Genomic DNA, 16,858 nt, shown 5'->3' with positions numbered 1-16,858 from the left:
TTTTTCAAATACCAAAGTAGGTAGAAATATCGCCCTTCCATTTTTATACCCTTGCAGGGTATTATATTTTCAGTCTGAAGCTTGTAACAAAGTGAAGGAATCATTTCCGACCCTACAAATCATATATATTCTTGATCAGCATCAACAGCCGAGTCGATCTAGCCATCTCAAGCAGACAAAAAAAATTTTAATTTTTTGAAAAATTTTTAAGGGGTTACATCGTCAAAATTAAAAAAAAAAAAAAAAATTATAAAAATTTGAATTTTTATAAAATTTTAATTGAAGTATGTAGATTTTTTATCCAACCTAAAACGAGCATAGGACTGCTTTCCGAATTAAAATTAATACATTTTTGACTTATTTATGTTCTATCTCAGTTTGATTAAACGATAGAATTGCAAACTGCAAGGGTATACAACCTTCGACTTCGCGAAGTTAACTTCCTTACATGTTTTAGCATAATTTCTGACAGCTTTTAAATGTTTTTAAGAACACTAATGATTTCTGTTATACACTACATAGTACTTCTTTTTTGTATCTATATCTTCTTTTTAAAATTGTATTAAATGTATACACATTTAGATTTAAAAACCTCAACGATATCAGTTGCATTAAGTGAAATAAAAAGTTATATCGTGCAGAAGTGAAGCCTAGATAACAGAGTCATTTATAATAATGCCATTTAACTTGATTATTGGTTGTTTCCAACCTAATATTTCCCCAGAAGTACGAGTAAAATGTATCAAAAAGATAAGGCTTGGTATTGGAACATTATTATATTGTGTGTATTTTGAGGGTTCCGTCCAAAATCACTCAATTAAACAAACACGACTGCGTTCGATATAATCTATCAAGGAATAGGAAGCACTCAGCCCAACTAATGCCCCTTAAATACGCACAACTTCCTTTCTAAGAGGTGGTTTTTTTCTGTATTTTTTTTCTACTATATTTTCGGGAGGGGAAGGTGGTGTTGTTGTTTTGGCACATATGCAACCCACAATCTTGAGGCAAATTAGGGCGTGGCTTTTGGGGGGAGGGTGCTCTGCGTGTCGTAAATGCTTCATTTGGTATGCACATAAATTATATACCAAACTCACACACACTTGCAGTGCATCCCCTCTTTACGGCTCCCCCTCGATTGACTACAAACCTAGTTTGCTCTCTCAAAGACAGCTGTAAAAATTTATCGATAAATGTTTAATAGCTCAACACGCACATTGCCGGGGCGAGAGCCAACGAATGCGCATAAATAAATAAATGGAAACATAAATAAATAAAGCATTTGGAGGCGTCGGCGGTGAAGAGTGTGTGTGTGTGTGCAAAGAACGTAAAACCAAACACACACGATTCCAAGTCCAAGTAGATATTCTCCCCGACTCTCTACCCGAAACCCCACCAACCGACCTTCCGCCCAAGCTCTCTATCTTGTATTTAATATGAGCAAACATGCGACGAGCGTGTAAATATTTACTAATGAACAATATTTACTTTGTTATTAAAGTAGTCGAGCCAACGGATGGCCTGAGAGAGACAGAGAGAGCGAGAAGAGAAGGAATGGGAAGGGTATTTAGTGTTGAGGTGAGGGGTATGTAGGGTATTCAGGGGAACCAAGAGTCTTGTACACTTTGGGAAACGTGAGATATAGCTTCAGGCAGTTATTTCTTTATAAAATTGTGAGTGACTTCTTACAAACATTCATTTAAGGTTAAATTTAGAGCCTTTCTTTTGTTATTATAATTCCCAAGTGATAATTCGGGGGTAAAGCATAATTTTACTGTAATTATTAGTTTATTATTAAATTATCTTTCAACTCAGGCAGGAAATAACTTATTATAAAATAAATATTATTATATTTTTGGCTATTTGCTTCAAGATTTACAACACTTTAAAAATATTATTATTATTGTTTAATTTAACAAGCTTTTGGGTGTTAAAGATTTCGAATTTATTTAATTATATATATTAATAATGATTATTGAGGTATAAGTATTAAATTAGGACTACTTTATTTCGATTAACAAATTTGTTTATTTAAGTATTTAAATATTTAATTTCTTTTGTTTAAACGTATCTAAAAAATCTTCTCATAACGTATCTAAAAAAATTAAATAAATAGTATCCAAAAGAGTATCTCAAAAAAGTATCTCAAAAAAATATCTCAAAAAAAGTATCTCAACGAGTAACTGAAAAAGTATCTAATGAAATACCTATTTCCCCCAGTGTATCTCGCCTTTTGCGTGTTAATGGCTGTGAAAGAGAAAGAGAGAGGTGCCATGGAAAATACCTTGCCCCCCCTGCCACGTTCTCATCGCCCTCACACGACTCTTGATGTCGTGATTTGCGGCATGAACTCAAGTAGTTGGACGTACTGTGAAGATGGTAGCTGCCACACGGCCATAAACAACTTGATTGCAGTGCCACGCCTGACCGTACCACTTCACTCCTGCCCTCCTCTGGCTCTCACTCTCACCTGCCCCCCATCCAAGGCAAGAGTCGCGTCCATTTCCCCCTCCTACCTGCTCCGTTCCGCTTCCACGTTCACACTTCACTTCAAAAACAACAGAGTGAGAGGGAGCGAGAGTGAGAGAGAGCGAGGGGAGTTACGATAATTGCCCTGAAGGGCAAACCCAATAGTGACAAAAGTGGCATTACTTTTCAATTTGCAGCAAACAACACACAGCCACTGCCGTGCCGGGCTACAACAACATAATCAAAGCATGGCAATCGCTTAAAATTTATTTTAATTACAACCAAATCCAGTACGTCACCCTTTGCAGGAAAAAAAAAACAAAAACAAAAAAATAAAGCGAAAAATAAAGCACAAAAAAACAACACAGCTCAAAGTAGTAGCGTGTAAAAAGGGCGAGCATTCGGCTTCCCCCTTTTAGCATTTTGCATTTATAAAGTATCAAGAAGGGCAAAACAGGGGCAGAGGTGGAAGAACTACAAGGGTGCAGGGTACCAGGATACAGGGTACTACCAGGGAGCATGATTCATGCATTATATATACGTGATATTCCCCTTCGTAAACTCGCAAAAGTGTTGAGACAACAGCAAGGGATCGAAGTAGCAGGGGGGAAAATGTGTGTTCGAAAATAAGAGGGAGAAGTGCCTTGGAGGTTTAAAAAACACTTGGAGGAATTGTTACATTTTAATAAAAATAAATATAGTATAGTATATAGAGGAGATATCTATGATACAAACATATTTCCTTATAACTTGATATGTGGTTGGGTTTTGTATAAACATCCTAGCAATTAAGCAATAGCTTTACCTTCAATAAAAGCCTTTGAAGAAACTAGTTGGGAATTATAAGCATTAATAGTAAAAATCCAATGTATATTTGTATATAAAATTTTAACTATTATTTAGTACAATTGTCTGTGTTTAAATATTTTTATTTTACATTTGTTACTTTTTTATTAGTTTAGTGTGGCGTTATTGAGGTTGAGAATTATAAGCATAAAATAAGTGTTTTTCATAATAATATACTTTAATGTTCAACTTGTATTCTGTTTAATTCAATGCTTTTTCCATTATTTTACTGTATGGGTTTCTGTTCTTCAGGCTGGGGCCTGATTTATTAATTTAATTATTTATTTTACTTACAATTTTCTTCATTTTATATTACACCTCTTTTCCCTCAGTGCATCCTGAGCAAAGGCAAAGGCAAAGACTCTTTTTTCCCCTTCTCAAGCTCGTCTGTATGCAAGACCTGTTTCATTATAATTATGACCCTCATCAAAAATATTTGACTCAAGCGGTTTGTTTCCCTCTCGTTTTTGGGACGAAAGGACGACCCGGACGAACGGACGGACGGACCGAGGGACGGTCGGTTGGGCGACCCTTTTTTGCTTTCATAATTTCATTGAGGATAATTTGAAAATGTGCTACGCCAGGAACAGGAGGAGGGGTCTCCCCTTCTCAACCCTCCTTCATTTTCCTTTCTGGCAGAGGAAAATATCTTCTTTTAGATTTTTATGGTGAAAACCGATTACGCAGCAGCAGCGACGGAAAAGTGCCAAAATAACGATTAACATTCAGGGGGGAGAGCGAGAGAACGAGATGGCTACAGCTTAAGGGTTGCTCCTCTGCACACCCCCCGAGTTAGCTAGCATATAGAATCCTGATCCCTGAATATGTATTCCCATTTTTCCTGAGCACAATTCAACGAGGGTTGCTCTGCTTTTCTGTCTGTCTGTCTGCGCATAAGTAATGAATGCGAAATGCCAGGCAAATTTGACTTTCCCCCTTGGGATATTTGCGCACGCTTTTGATTGACTGGATTTTTGGGATAAATGCACAACGATGACGAGGGGAAGAATACAGGAATCCGGAAGAGGCAGCTGCACATTAGAGGATATAGCAGAGAGAAGCAGGCAGCGATGTGGTTACCATAATCAACAGCGAAACAACAACAGATTTGTAACATTTCCTGGAATCAAAATACAAAAAAAAAGTAAAGAGATTCACAAGGAAGGAGGTTGGTAAACAAAAAAGGACTCTAAATGCGACGCGTGTTAGCCTTCATTGTTTGCAGTTCTGTGCAAATATCTTCCCCGTGTCTGGAAATTTGCAAATTAAATGATCCCATTGGACAGGAGCAGTAAGAGTAAGAGCAGCTCAAAAAAGTTCAGCTCGGCTTATCCAAAAAATAAGCCTAAAAGCAATATTTGCCCAAAGGCAGGCAAAATCTTCCATTTGCTGTTTTCCTTTTTTTTATTCTACTTTGCAAATTTCTAAGCCTTAAGGCAAATGTTCTGTGGCTTGACTGGGTTTGTTCTTTTTTAGGCCATGTGTCAGCAAAAATTTGCTCAAAGGTAGAATATTTCGGGTTGTGGTTATTTTTTTCGATTGGTAAAAACATTTTAGGATTATAAAGGTATCAGGAAAAGAAGAAATTGATGTTAAGTTTTTACATATATTTAAAGATACGTTTTATAACTTTTTGGTATTATCATTGATATACTAGAAATCTTTTCCTTTTAAGAAGTATCAAACAGAAGGATATTCAGGACGTTTCGAAGGACTCAGCCTCTTAAAGCCAAGTTTATTTGATTTAAAAACTTTGTTTTAACAAAAACCTGTTTGTTTCTATCCTATTAAGCTACCTAAATCGAAAATGTATCGAATCATGTTTCCAGTACTTCGCTTCCTGTACATTTCAAGGAAAGTCTACACTACAAGGACTCTTTTCCTCTTCTCATTACCTTATTTTTTTCCACTTTCAACGAGTGAGTATCCCTTTTGGCCTCTGTGCACACGTTCCACATTCACTTACAATATAAAAAGGAGCCCCGACATGTGAACAACAATATTATCCAGTTCTCCCCTCGAAAACCGTCACATCCCAGGAACAGACCCAGTCCCTTCCTTTGTTTTTCTTTCCTATAATAAACGTGTGTGTGTGCGAGCGAGTTTCCCCCTCTGGGTTACTTCGAGCGTGTAATGTATGCTTTTCATGTGTTTTTTTCTGCTGTGCCATTGTTCAGCACAGAGTTTCGTTCTGCTTCCTTTTTTTTATGTGAGCTGTGTTGTATTTTTTCAGTCTTCCCAAGCAAATAGGGATCGTTTAGGGGAATCAACAGCAGAGCGGCAGAGACACCTAGACACCGACAAACTGACGACGTGATGTCCTTGCCATGCAAAACATTTTGGCAACACAAATTGAAGTTACTGTCTACTGTTGGTTGAAGGGAAGGAAAAACAGAATATTCTGTTAATTTGATGTAGCTTTTTTTCCCTCCAAGGAACTCCTATATGTTTATATTCTTCTCAGGGGACTTCACCGATTTGAATGGATAAAGAAAAGATAGACTTTATTGACTTGAACACATTGTACGAGTTTTGTTAATTGCCTAAATAAGCTTAAAATAATATAGAAAAGTGTTTGTTAACAAATAGCATTATTTAAATCTTAAAATTCCTAGTACAAAACACCTTAAAGTGGCACTTAACTAACTATCTAGTTACCCAGTCATAAGAATCCTTAATAATTTATAAGTTTTTCCCACAGCAAAAAGAAAGAAATCAAGAAAATGAGCTCGAATCCAGGTGCTCTTAATGAGATTATGCTAAAGTCTTGTTCCCTGCCCAACTTCTACCCAAGAAAATCCTGGCAAAAACCATCCCCTGAGCCACTTTTATCCACTCTGATAATTAACCAAAGCAAGGTGTGCGGCGGAAAAGCAAAAGAAAAAAAGAAAATGTTGATTAATGTGTCGCTGGGATTAATTACAGATAATTGTTATAAATATCTCAGGCGAACAGAGTCAAGCCAAGGACATTTCACTCCTTGTCCAACTAATTTACCTGAGGAAAGGAAAAGCCGAGCGAGTAAGAGGAAAAATGTGCGCAGCTGTCGAGCAAAGGAAAAGCCACAATGGGGCAAAAGCAACAAATATACTTAATAAGTAAACAAGGGGTGGAAAAACAAGGGGCGGACGGGCGAAGGGAGATGAGCTGAAGCAGGACAATGCGGCACATATAATTACATAGCTGACACCTTTTTTCCCCCTACCAGGACAAGGGAGGGTTCTGCTTTTGGGTTTGCCTAAATCCTGAAACTGCAATCAATTTTCTGTATTCCCCCCAACTCTATATCCCTGAGTCCAGATCCCGTTTCCCCTTATCCTTTGTTTCTCTACAAGAGGGAAATTTAATACAAAATTATTTGGTCCGAAGCGGCAGGGAAAGGAAGGAGGAATCCAAGGAGGATTGCCCACAAGAGGGTTGTTGCTCGATCGGAATCCCTGAGAGTCCCAAGGGTATGCCCAGGCCATGTGTTTCCCAAACCCCTCGCCCGGCTTTTGGCACATTAAATGCTAATTTTCATTTGATTGAGTGCATGATGTTTTGTTGCAAAAACCAGTTTTTCGTCCGTCCGTCCCCCTGAATGTTCAGCGAGTGGAAAGAAATCATGCTAAGTACCATGAAAATTAATTGATTTGCGGATTATTTCCTCAAGCAAATGTGTGAAAAGGGAAACACAGTAGCCAAAGGGACACGAAGCCAACAGCAGCTGCTGCCCCAGTCAAGCCACTCGAATGAAATATCGAAATCTGCGTTCGACTCTCAACTCACTTGACTTTTTGGCCCTTGTTCAAGTCCGGGTTCGGGTTGGTTATCGTTTTTGTTCTGGGTTTTTTTTTTTTATATACATATATTTTGGGTTCCCTCTCAAGTGCCCGCAAATCCTCGAGACACAAAACGCACATGCATATCATTTGATATTGAATAAGGAACGGCAGCACAGAAGAACATGAATAAATAAAATGCCAAGAGTTCTCCACAAGGAATGTAAATGGAAAGGGGAAGTACACATTCTTGATATAAAGATGACAACGTGATTGTTAGGGAACTTTGTACCGCATACTTTAAATACTATGAAATATATTTCAAGCTTCAAAATTCTAAAGAGCTTTAGCTTCATTACTAAACCCCTAATTAAATTATAAATCAAAATCATTGACACTCTTAAATACCTTATTTATCTTTCTCTCACACTTGACTGGACTCATTAACAATACAACTTGTTTATTACACAGAAACTATAGCATTCATTTCAATAGTCAATCAGTCAGAGTTTCATATTTGTTTAGTTCAAATTCAATTGATTGATTCACGATATATTCAATTCACGACTCACGCTCCCATCATTGACAGAAATGTTGGACTACAAGAGGGGTCCGGATTGGCAGAGTCAAGCAAATATGCTTGAAGCAAATGAAAATCAGAAACCAGCAATGGGATTGGGGGGAAACTGGCCCTGGGACAAGGAGGAGTCTTCGTCGTCGAGGAAAAGCGGATTGGAGCTGCGGGAATTTCGATGACTTCGGTCTTTGCCATACAAATGCAGACACATTACTTGCGCACTTTGATGCTCTTTATAGTTTTGTAATTAAACAATTTATTGGGGGGTTTAAAAAATAAAACAAAGAAAATATACAAATCCTCCAAGCTTTTAACTAGTAATGTTTAATATAAAGTGTTAGCATTTTTTTATATTTTTTTTCTATTTTCTATTTGCCTTAATATATGGTTTACAAACATTACGTAAATATAAAGCACGTTTGTAACTATATTCTTAACCTCGACTGTTGGCGTTTCTGTTTGCTTGGCATGCAAATTGTGCGCTGTGCGCCGTTCTGGCTGGCCAAGCGATTACTGGGCCAAGAGGGGGTTACCAATGTGGGGCTTTCAGTGGCGGGATTAGGGGGCCTCGGGGTTGTAGCGCATTTCCAGTTCAATGCACAAATACACGAGCTGGCAAAAAGGCAGCTGTGGAGCATGATAACGAAGGGGAAAGAAGGGTGACAAGAACAACTGCAACAATTTCAACAACTACAACAACGACTTCAACAACAATTACAACAACACCAATAATGATGATGATGATGACGACGATGTTGGCATCGTCTTCAGTTGCTCACAAATATACTCACTTATGCAGTCACATATGCACTGCAGAAAAGTGGTAAAAATTGTGAATAAAATATAGTTTTTGTTTCCAAAACAATCATAAATATAGATTGAAAATTGTAGAAATTATGAAATTAAAGAGTGATAACCAAAGGCAAAATGTTAGAGTAAACTAATTTCTTTGCAAGACCTCTGGTGAAATACTTATTGTAAACATTGCATTTAAAAATCGAATCATTTACTTATTTATTTATTCCAGAACATTTACTCATATAGGTAAATTATTTAATAATTAAATATTAAGAATTTTTACAGTGCTTTGTTTGATGCATATCTAAAAGCATATTAAGAGTCTAGCAACAGCAACCCGTAAGTGTGTAAAATGATCAGCACAAGTTGCCAGTTGCAAAATGCAACACGAGACCCAAAGGGGGCGGTTCGGTTTGGGGTTTGGGGTTTCAGGGGAGGGGTGGGAGATGGGGTGTGGCAGTCAGTTTGTTGTGTGGTTAGGACAAAGCGCCGGCAACAGCTTAAGCATATTAGAGCGACAGAGATGGGAGAGGGGGAGGGGGAGGCCAGGGCAACGTGCCAACCAACATGCACATACACACACAAGTATTAAACATTTACAATGCGAACGAACAATGGCAAACAGGAGAGCGAGCCAGAGGTAAGGGGAGGTGTACTGCAGGGACATAGATATATATATATAAATATATATATACTTGTATAGTATGTGTGCTAGAGTAAGAGCCAGCAAGGACCAAGGCGCGGCTCACATAAAACCGATTGCGGTGAACTATGGCATGAAAAGCTGGTCCTTCTCTTGCTTTTCTTTCCCTCCTAAACCCATTCTTTTGGAGGCTAAATGGAAAATATTCCAGAGAAAAATATATGAGGCAGTGAAAATATATATATACCAAAAGTTTATACAGGGTAGCTTTACTTAAGTTATTATTAATGCTGTAGTGCTTTTATAGTGCAAGTAGTTTACAGGGAATTCCAAGTAAAATTGCTTTTAAAAAAGCACTTGGGAATCATAGAAACAATAAGAATTTCTAATTTATTATTAATATTAATATTTCGCTATAAATCCACCTAATCTATGCATAATTTCCCATGCCAAATGATTACAAATTTCATTGACCAAAAGAAACTCAAAGAAAATATCACCGCACATTTAGCATTTCCCAATTTCATATCGTTAAAAGTTCACGTACCGTGCCAAATCTGTGGCCACATTCCATGAAATTTCGTTATAAATGGAAACCAATTCCTAACCTAGGGTTAGGTTAGCTCCATCCCCTCCACGACTACTTGGTGCGTGGTCATATCACGTCCATTCACAGCTGACACATCTGGGAGTGAGATATAGACAGCGGACAGCGGATAAGGGGGGGATGGTGTGGCACCCACTCATGCATTCAATTCGAATTGCCTGAGGGCAATAATAAAACAATTCCACACACACACACACACCCCCTCTCTTCTCGGAGACCCATAGCCATTGTGTGCGGAATTGGTAACTGTTGGCTCTGGGATAACCATTTTGGTCTGTGCCAGAAATGAAATCTATTGTCTGCCAAAAAGTTAACGCACTTTATTGCTATTGTTCGGTGGCGGTACGAATAGTCAATGGTGGTGGTGAGGGGTTTTCGAGGTGGTTTTTACTCCATGCTCCACTCGAGTTCTACTCCAGTCATTTGTCAAGTGAGCTCTCGTTTTGCCTGCTTGGCCCCCTCGTGCGGTCCCCCTTTTAGCCAACTTTTGCAGCCAAACAGAGCAAGGCACATAAAAAACAAAAAATACAATAAATTAAGCTTACCTTAGGTAAGGCGAAACTTAAATACTCTTGAAAATGTAACAAACTTTTCTTTTAATAAGTTATTTTTAAAGAAAAGTAGGTATAAATAATGAAATAGAGAGTAATATAATAAGTCTCCCTTAAAATCAAAAAAATTCCCTGGTTTAATCCAATCTTTCAATTTTCCCCAACTAGAAATAATCACCCAATTGATCTGAATTTTATATATGTTAAGTTTTATTTTAAAACCAAACATTGTATAAAATTTCAAAGTTATATCTTTTAAATTAAGCTAGAAAATAAAGTTTTATATCAGGTTAAGACCAAAAATAAGATACCTCTTAGGTAGGGCATAAAGCCAAAACGAAACCAGAAAAAAGAGAGGCAGCTAACGAAGGAGAAGAAGCCAAAGACGATGAGGCAGGGAGAGCAAGAAAAAAATGTTGGCAATACAATATTTTGCCATTATGTCGAACAATAACAAGTCGACATAAGTAGATGGCGGTGTACGGGGAAGAGATACGAGGAGAAGCGGAGAAAAAGAAGAAGATGGAGATGGAGAATGAGAAGGGAAAGAAGAAGCGAGCAGAAGAGCCAAGGCGAATAGCTGCCAATTTCAGGCTTAAGTGTTCTTTTCAGTCGGCCCATTCCCCAGATTTTCCCCTCTCCTCCCAACTCCGGCCATCAGATAATGGTCTACAAGACATTGAGCCAAAGAGCAACGACGCATATGAAATTTAATACCACTTCACCTTTATTTTTTCCCCCCTCTTTTCGGCTTGTTTTCTTTTTATTTTTGTCCTCTTTCTCTCTCTCTGTGGCATCCGGCGCTCCTTCAACCTTTCCCCTTCTCATTTTTTGCTCCTTTTCTCCCTTTGACCAGAGATTTGAACGCTTTATTAAGAATATTTAAGGGGAATATAAAGATTTTTTACTATTTAGCTGCATATAGAAATTTAATTTTTTTAAACCCCTTTTTTCCCACTTGCAAAATCTTATAAAAGTTACAAGCAAGGAATTCTTAAAGTTAATGCACCTTAAAGGTGGGAAAACCCCCCTTCTCATTATGCTTGTTTTCCCAAGAAAATGCAAAATATTTATAAAATATTTCGCAATGCTTTGACTTTAGCATAAGAAAAAGCATAAATAGTTAAGCGTTGAAAATACCGACTGGGGAAATGCGGTCACTTCGTGGAAAAGCCTGAAACACCAGGGGCAAAAATAATGAATTAACAAACACAATTCACATTTTATGCTTACGAAAATGAGGCAAGAATTAATAAAAATAAAAAAAAGAAGAAGCGGAAAACACAGCGAAAACAATTCGCATGAGCAAGCACAAACAATTTGAAAGAAAAGAAAAGAATAGAAAAGAAAGAAAGGGGGGAGTGGGGTGGGAGGGGAGAGAGTTTAGATGTTGTTGGAATTGAAAAAGAAACTCGACAAGAAAAAAACAGGCTGAAAGGCAAGAGCCAGAGGAACTTTTTTTTTCCACAGACCCCAAAGAACGTGGCATAAAATACAAAAACAAACAAAAGCAGAGAAACAGAAAACAACTGAAAAGCGATGAGGGAGGAGGGAGAAGGGAGGAGAAAACATTAATATTAAACAAAAAGTGGATGCAACAGCAAGCGGACTGGCAAATGGGAAGCGAAATATATAAACGACAAAGTTTCCACACAGCATCCCCCCGGATTTTTCTCCACGTCGCAGGGGAAGAGAAGTTGCTCCTTGTCGAGTTGCAAGTTTTATGTGGATCCAAGCCATGGCCCTTTGCCTTGTCATGTCTCCTCCAATCCTCCAAGTCTGCAATCCCAGAGCAAAAGCACTCCACTGCCCAGAACCAGAACCGAAAACCAGTAAAAGAATCTGAATCAGAATCAGAAACGAAACTCAACTTCAACTCCAACTTGGCTGAAAACTTTGGCCAACAAAGCGAAGAAAAAGGGTAACATTTGTAAGCACAAAGTTTATAACATTTTAAATATGTATTTATGGTTTTATATAGTTTAAAGAACACAAAAGATTAGTAATTGGTTTAGTGCTAGATCAATTAGCTTGTTCTTTTATATTATATTATATACTCTCCCTATATAGATTGATTTAAAGCACTCAATATTTGTTTAAAACAAGTTTAAATGTATATACTTCTTTTATATCCATTCATTCCTCTTATGCAAATGAAACTGCGCTGAGCATTTTGGTTTAATTAGGCATCGTAAAAAAGCGGAAACGTATTCAATGCCATTAAAAGTGCATTAAAAGCTAAACAACGAATGAAAAAAAAAACTGTGAACAAAACTGGTATCAAATAATTGGCGATTGCATGGTGATTAATTGCCGGCACATTCTCTCAACTTGACCAAAAAAGAAAATGAATAAAAACCTGGCCAACAAATTGTAATCCGATATGCCACAGAGAAAGAAATCGGATCGGATGGGATCGGTCCAGATCGAAAACGAGGCGAATGAATCCCAAAGACAAGTTGCTTTTTATTGTTAACTGGTTTTCTTTTTCGGCTTTTGTGGCGAAAACTTCCACAAGGCATTTGAAAAATGCGCAATTGAAACTAATTCGGTTAAGTGTCTGTGGCTGGAAGGCGGCAAACAGGGGAAGTGCAACTTGAACTGCAAGCATAAATTCGTGGCATGCTGTGAAACAAGTTGCAAGTTTAGCTAGTTGAGAGCTGCAGCACGCACGCAGCATGCAACAAATTTCGCAGCGTTTTTATGGCGCTGCTGTTGCACTGCCGGGTGGCGGGTGAGCAAACAGTTGCAAAAGCCACTAAAAATAAAAACAATCAAAAAACGAAGAAAAAAAAAAATTAACACCAAAGGAGTCAGCTGCACACAACTAGTGGCCGTTTTCATTAAATTTAATCTCGTTTTGCTTAAACATACACTGGGAAAAACAGTAATTAAAAGACGAAGAATACTTCTGTAACTATAAAATCTAAAACAATTGTTTCTAAAATTGATACAGAAGGATTTATATATTTGTATATATTTATATTTATTTTGAATATTGTTTCTTTTTAGCACTTTTATTTCAAGTGCAACATTTCGATGGCAGCTGCTGCAGCTCCCATTTGTGGCAGCAATTTGCCGTTTCTCGCAAGTGGCAGCCTGTAAATTTATTAGTGCAAAATGAGATAGACATAGAATATGTGTGTTTAATTTGCTTTCACACTACAATAAATATTTACTAAGATATACAAAGGTATGACCGAGAAGTTTGAAAACAACAAAATTTCTGATGGCCATAAACGAGTTTAATAAGAAAATATTTGTTCAACTTATTTGCAAAGCGTTTTGTTTTTTTGTTGTTTTTTTTCTGAGCTTTGTAAATGGCAAATAAAATACAGGGAAAAAAAATGAAAACTAAAAGCCGCTGCAATTGGCAAACAAAAAACAAAAAAAAAGAAGAACAAACAAACAAAAAATATATGTATATTTAAGACCAAAAAAAAAAAAAGGGCGGATGAGGCAGAGGGGAAGAGGTGTCCATTTTCGCAGCCTTTTTGGCATTGTTCGTTTTTCGTTTCCTCGAATCGCTTTTGCTTGGCTTTTGCCTCAAGTGTTTCTTCTCACTTTTGCCAAATGTAAACGAAAAAAGAAAAATGTTGCAGCTAATTTGCTTTTTTTTGGTAAGGCCGGGGGCAAGGAGGGCGGAGAAGCGGGCTACACAAAGCGCAACAAGCAACAAGCAACAAGCAAAAAGCCATTTCGCAATTTTCAATTGTGCACGTCAAAGTGTTAAAACGGCACGCGATTTATTGCACAAACTCACACAGACACACACTAAAAGAATACCCAAAGGCAGAACAGGGTGTGCAATGCAAAATCAAGTATCAAATAATCATTTTATTTTTTTTTTTTTTTTAAGAGAGAATTTCCCAAAACAAGGAATTCTTAATTTGGCAGGATAAACATATTTTAACAAGATTGTACTTGTTTGTTAAGATTTCTCGAAAGAGGGTCACACCAAAGACTATACAATTTACACTCTTTGGTCACACTCAACACTTTTCATAAATTTGAAAAACTTGCTCCAGAAATTTGTTGTAAAATGATCACACCATCATTTAAATATTATTTGAGCTAATAAACCAAGGTTCCCTTAAAAAAGGTTTACAAAAAGTTAAATAAACTAAATAAAATGTATTTGGTTAAGGCTTTTAAATTCAACAAAACCAATTAAAAGTTCAGTATAAATTATTTAGTATTTAATTAATTTATAATGTTTAATTTCCACACAATTTATTGCAGTGTTCTTTGTGGCAAGGTGGCAGTAGTCTGGCTTAGATGCGCTTAATTAGACTTTTGACTAAAACCAAGTCAACGTTTTTCATTTTCTTTTGGCTTTTGGGTTTTGGTTTTTTGTGTTTTTCTGTTTCTATTTGTTTTTTATTGATTTACGGATGGCAATCAAGTGTGAAATTGACATGGCATGCCCCGAAAGCCACCCTTCGGCGTGTAAATATTTGTTAAAATATGCAGAGTTTGTTGTGTTGCCAGTGTCTGCATTTTGTTTTCTTGTTCCCCTCATTTCTTTCTGATATTTTTTTGTTTTAATGCTTTTTCCATGATTTATGCCAGCCTCATTAATCTGAGTTGGCCAAGAGGGGAAAGCACGAGGCTGGCTGTTTATCTTGCGATCGTTTCTTTTAGCGCTTTTAGCGCAAAGCAAAAAAAAACTGGAAGTTGGGGGGGGGGAAAAAAATGAAATCAAATTGCCGTTCATTAATAAACCCGAGAGTGCCAAGTGTGTGTGTATCCAACGGATACTGCCGCCGCCTGTCAATAGAGCAAGTCTATGGAATTCAGCCAGTTTTTCCATGCCCCTCACATCGTTGGACTTAATCAGTTAGAAGCGAGTTTATATGCCAATTGAAATGCAACTAATTTGTTATACTCGTAACCCCCTTTTTGCCGCCACTCATTCAAGTACGTAATTGTTGTTGCATGCCTGGCCGCATGTCCGCACATAAATTATGATAATTATTTAATGCAACCACAAAACGACAGCAAAAGACAACAAAAAAATAAAATAAAACTGAAAATATCGAATACAAAAATCGTCTGCAGGCTGCCATATTAAGCAATTTATGGCAGGGATTTGTATTTTTTCTCGATACACACAATTATCACGCAAATGTCCATAATAATCATATGGATAATGACTATTCTATACATCAATCCATCTCTATATACATATATACACGATAATCATGCCGCATACAAAAAGCAATTTAAGTAAATTACACAAAATAAAACAAAATATAAAAAAAACGCAGAAAATTAAACAATTTACAAAAAAGACAAGCCCCCCATTAATAAACATGAAATATTGCTGCTGCCGCAAAACTTTTGTAATGAACAAAAAATAAATACGATGATAAAAATTAAAAATATATATATATATGTATATGTTTGTGGAAAAATAAACGTGGGTACCCCACACAACATTAATAAAGACCAAATAAACTTTTCAAAAAACCACATAGACTACGAAATTAAAAATGGCATAATCTTTTTTATGACCATAAAGTTGAGGCAGTTAAACTCTTGGAGCTAACTGGAGGTGTATTGTTTAAATTATTATGCCAAATAAGACATTTAAATACTCCTTCATAAAAATACTTATTATGGAATATTATATTTTAATTTAATTTATATTCATTAGAGTGTTGGTATAATGCCAACATTATTTTCTCACATTTCACAGCTCTCAAGTTTTGCTCAAATTTCTTGTATTATATTCTCAATAAACCTTTTGAAATCCCGACTAACTTATCCGCAATTTGGTATCTAAAGAAACACATTTCTATACAATTTCCCTTCCTTTTTTTGGAAGAGCATTATACAAGTCGAGAGCACTCTCTCTCCCCTAAGCATTCAAGCATCTCAACTATAAAGTTGCCTTCTCCTTTTGGGCTTGATTATTTACATTTTACCACTGCCTCCCCCTTTCAGATGAGGGGAGGTGATGGTGCACACAAAATACAACACAACAACAAAATATAAATAAAAAAACAAATCAACAAAAATAAATAAAAGAAAAGAAACGCTGAGAAGAAACCTCTCGCTGCGAGAAGCTAAAGCCGCCAAATAAAGAATCATAAAAGATATCAAAATAAATATGGGGCAAGGAGCAAGGAAGGAGCTGGGGGCAAGTAGTTAAAGCTTCGGTAGCATTGGGCTCAGCAGGCGTTCATCATTTGTTGTTGGTGGTTGCAAATGCTTAGCTGGTATTTAGAAACAAAAAAAAAAAAAAGTAAAAAAAATAAAATCAAAGAAACCAGAAAGGAATCTAGCTTCGGGAAGTCAATGTTTATATACCCTTACAGTTTGCAATTAAAATATGGTATCGTATAGCAAATCGATCATAACTAAGTTTGAAATATTCGTAACCTTCAATGAATATTTATCGTTATTTTTATATGAAAATTTTTTGTAAAAACAATATTTAAAAATCTCATAACTCAGGCAAAAAGGCTTTAATTTTAATTCGGAAAGCGGTCCTAAGCAAGTTTTTGTTGGCCTAATAAATCTGCATACTCAAATTAAAATTTTAGGAAAATCCCATTTTTTTCAAATTTTTGACAATTTTAAAGATGTAAACCCTTATAA

The 16,858-nt window shown here is 36.6% G+C and overlaps 2 protein-coding genes across 2 annotated transcripts in view; both read right to left on the bottom strand.

Moving 5' to 3' along the window:
* The window catches only part of sbb (scribbler), a 105,677-nt gene that overhangs the window by 80,970 nt on the left and 7,849 nt on the right, over positions 1–16,858 (bottom strand). The window lies entirely within an intron of this gene.
* Positions 1–16,858, bottom strand: part of LOC110191598 (protein GSKIP homolog) — a 70,565-nt gene that overhangs the window by 45,858 nt on the left and 7,849 nt on the right. The gene's annotated exons all lie outside the window — the stretch shown is intronic.

Source organism: Drosophila serrata, unplaced genomic scaffold, assembly GCF_035046125.1.
Source record: "Drosophila serrata isolate PLE 108 unplaced genomic scaffold, ASM3504612v1 contig_184, whole genome shotgun sequence".
NCBI lineage: Eukaryota > Metazoa > Arthropoda > Insecta > Diptera > Drosophilidae > Drosophila > Drosophila serrata.
Note: the sequence above shows the minus strand (reverse complement) of the source record. Positions and strands in the feature narration are given on the sequence as shown.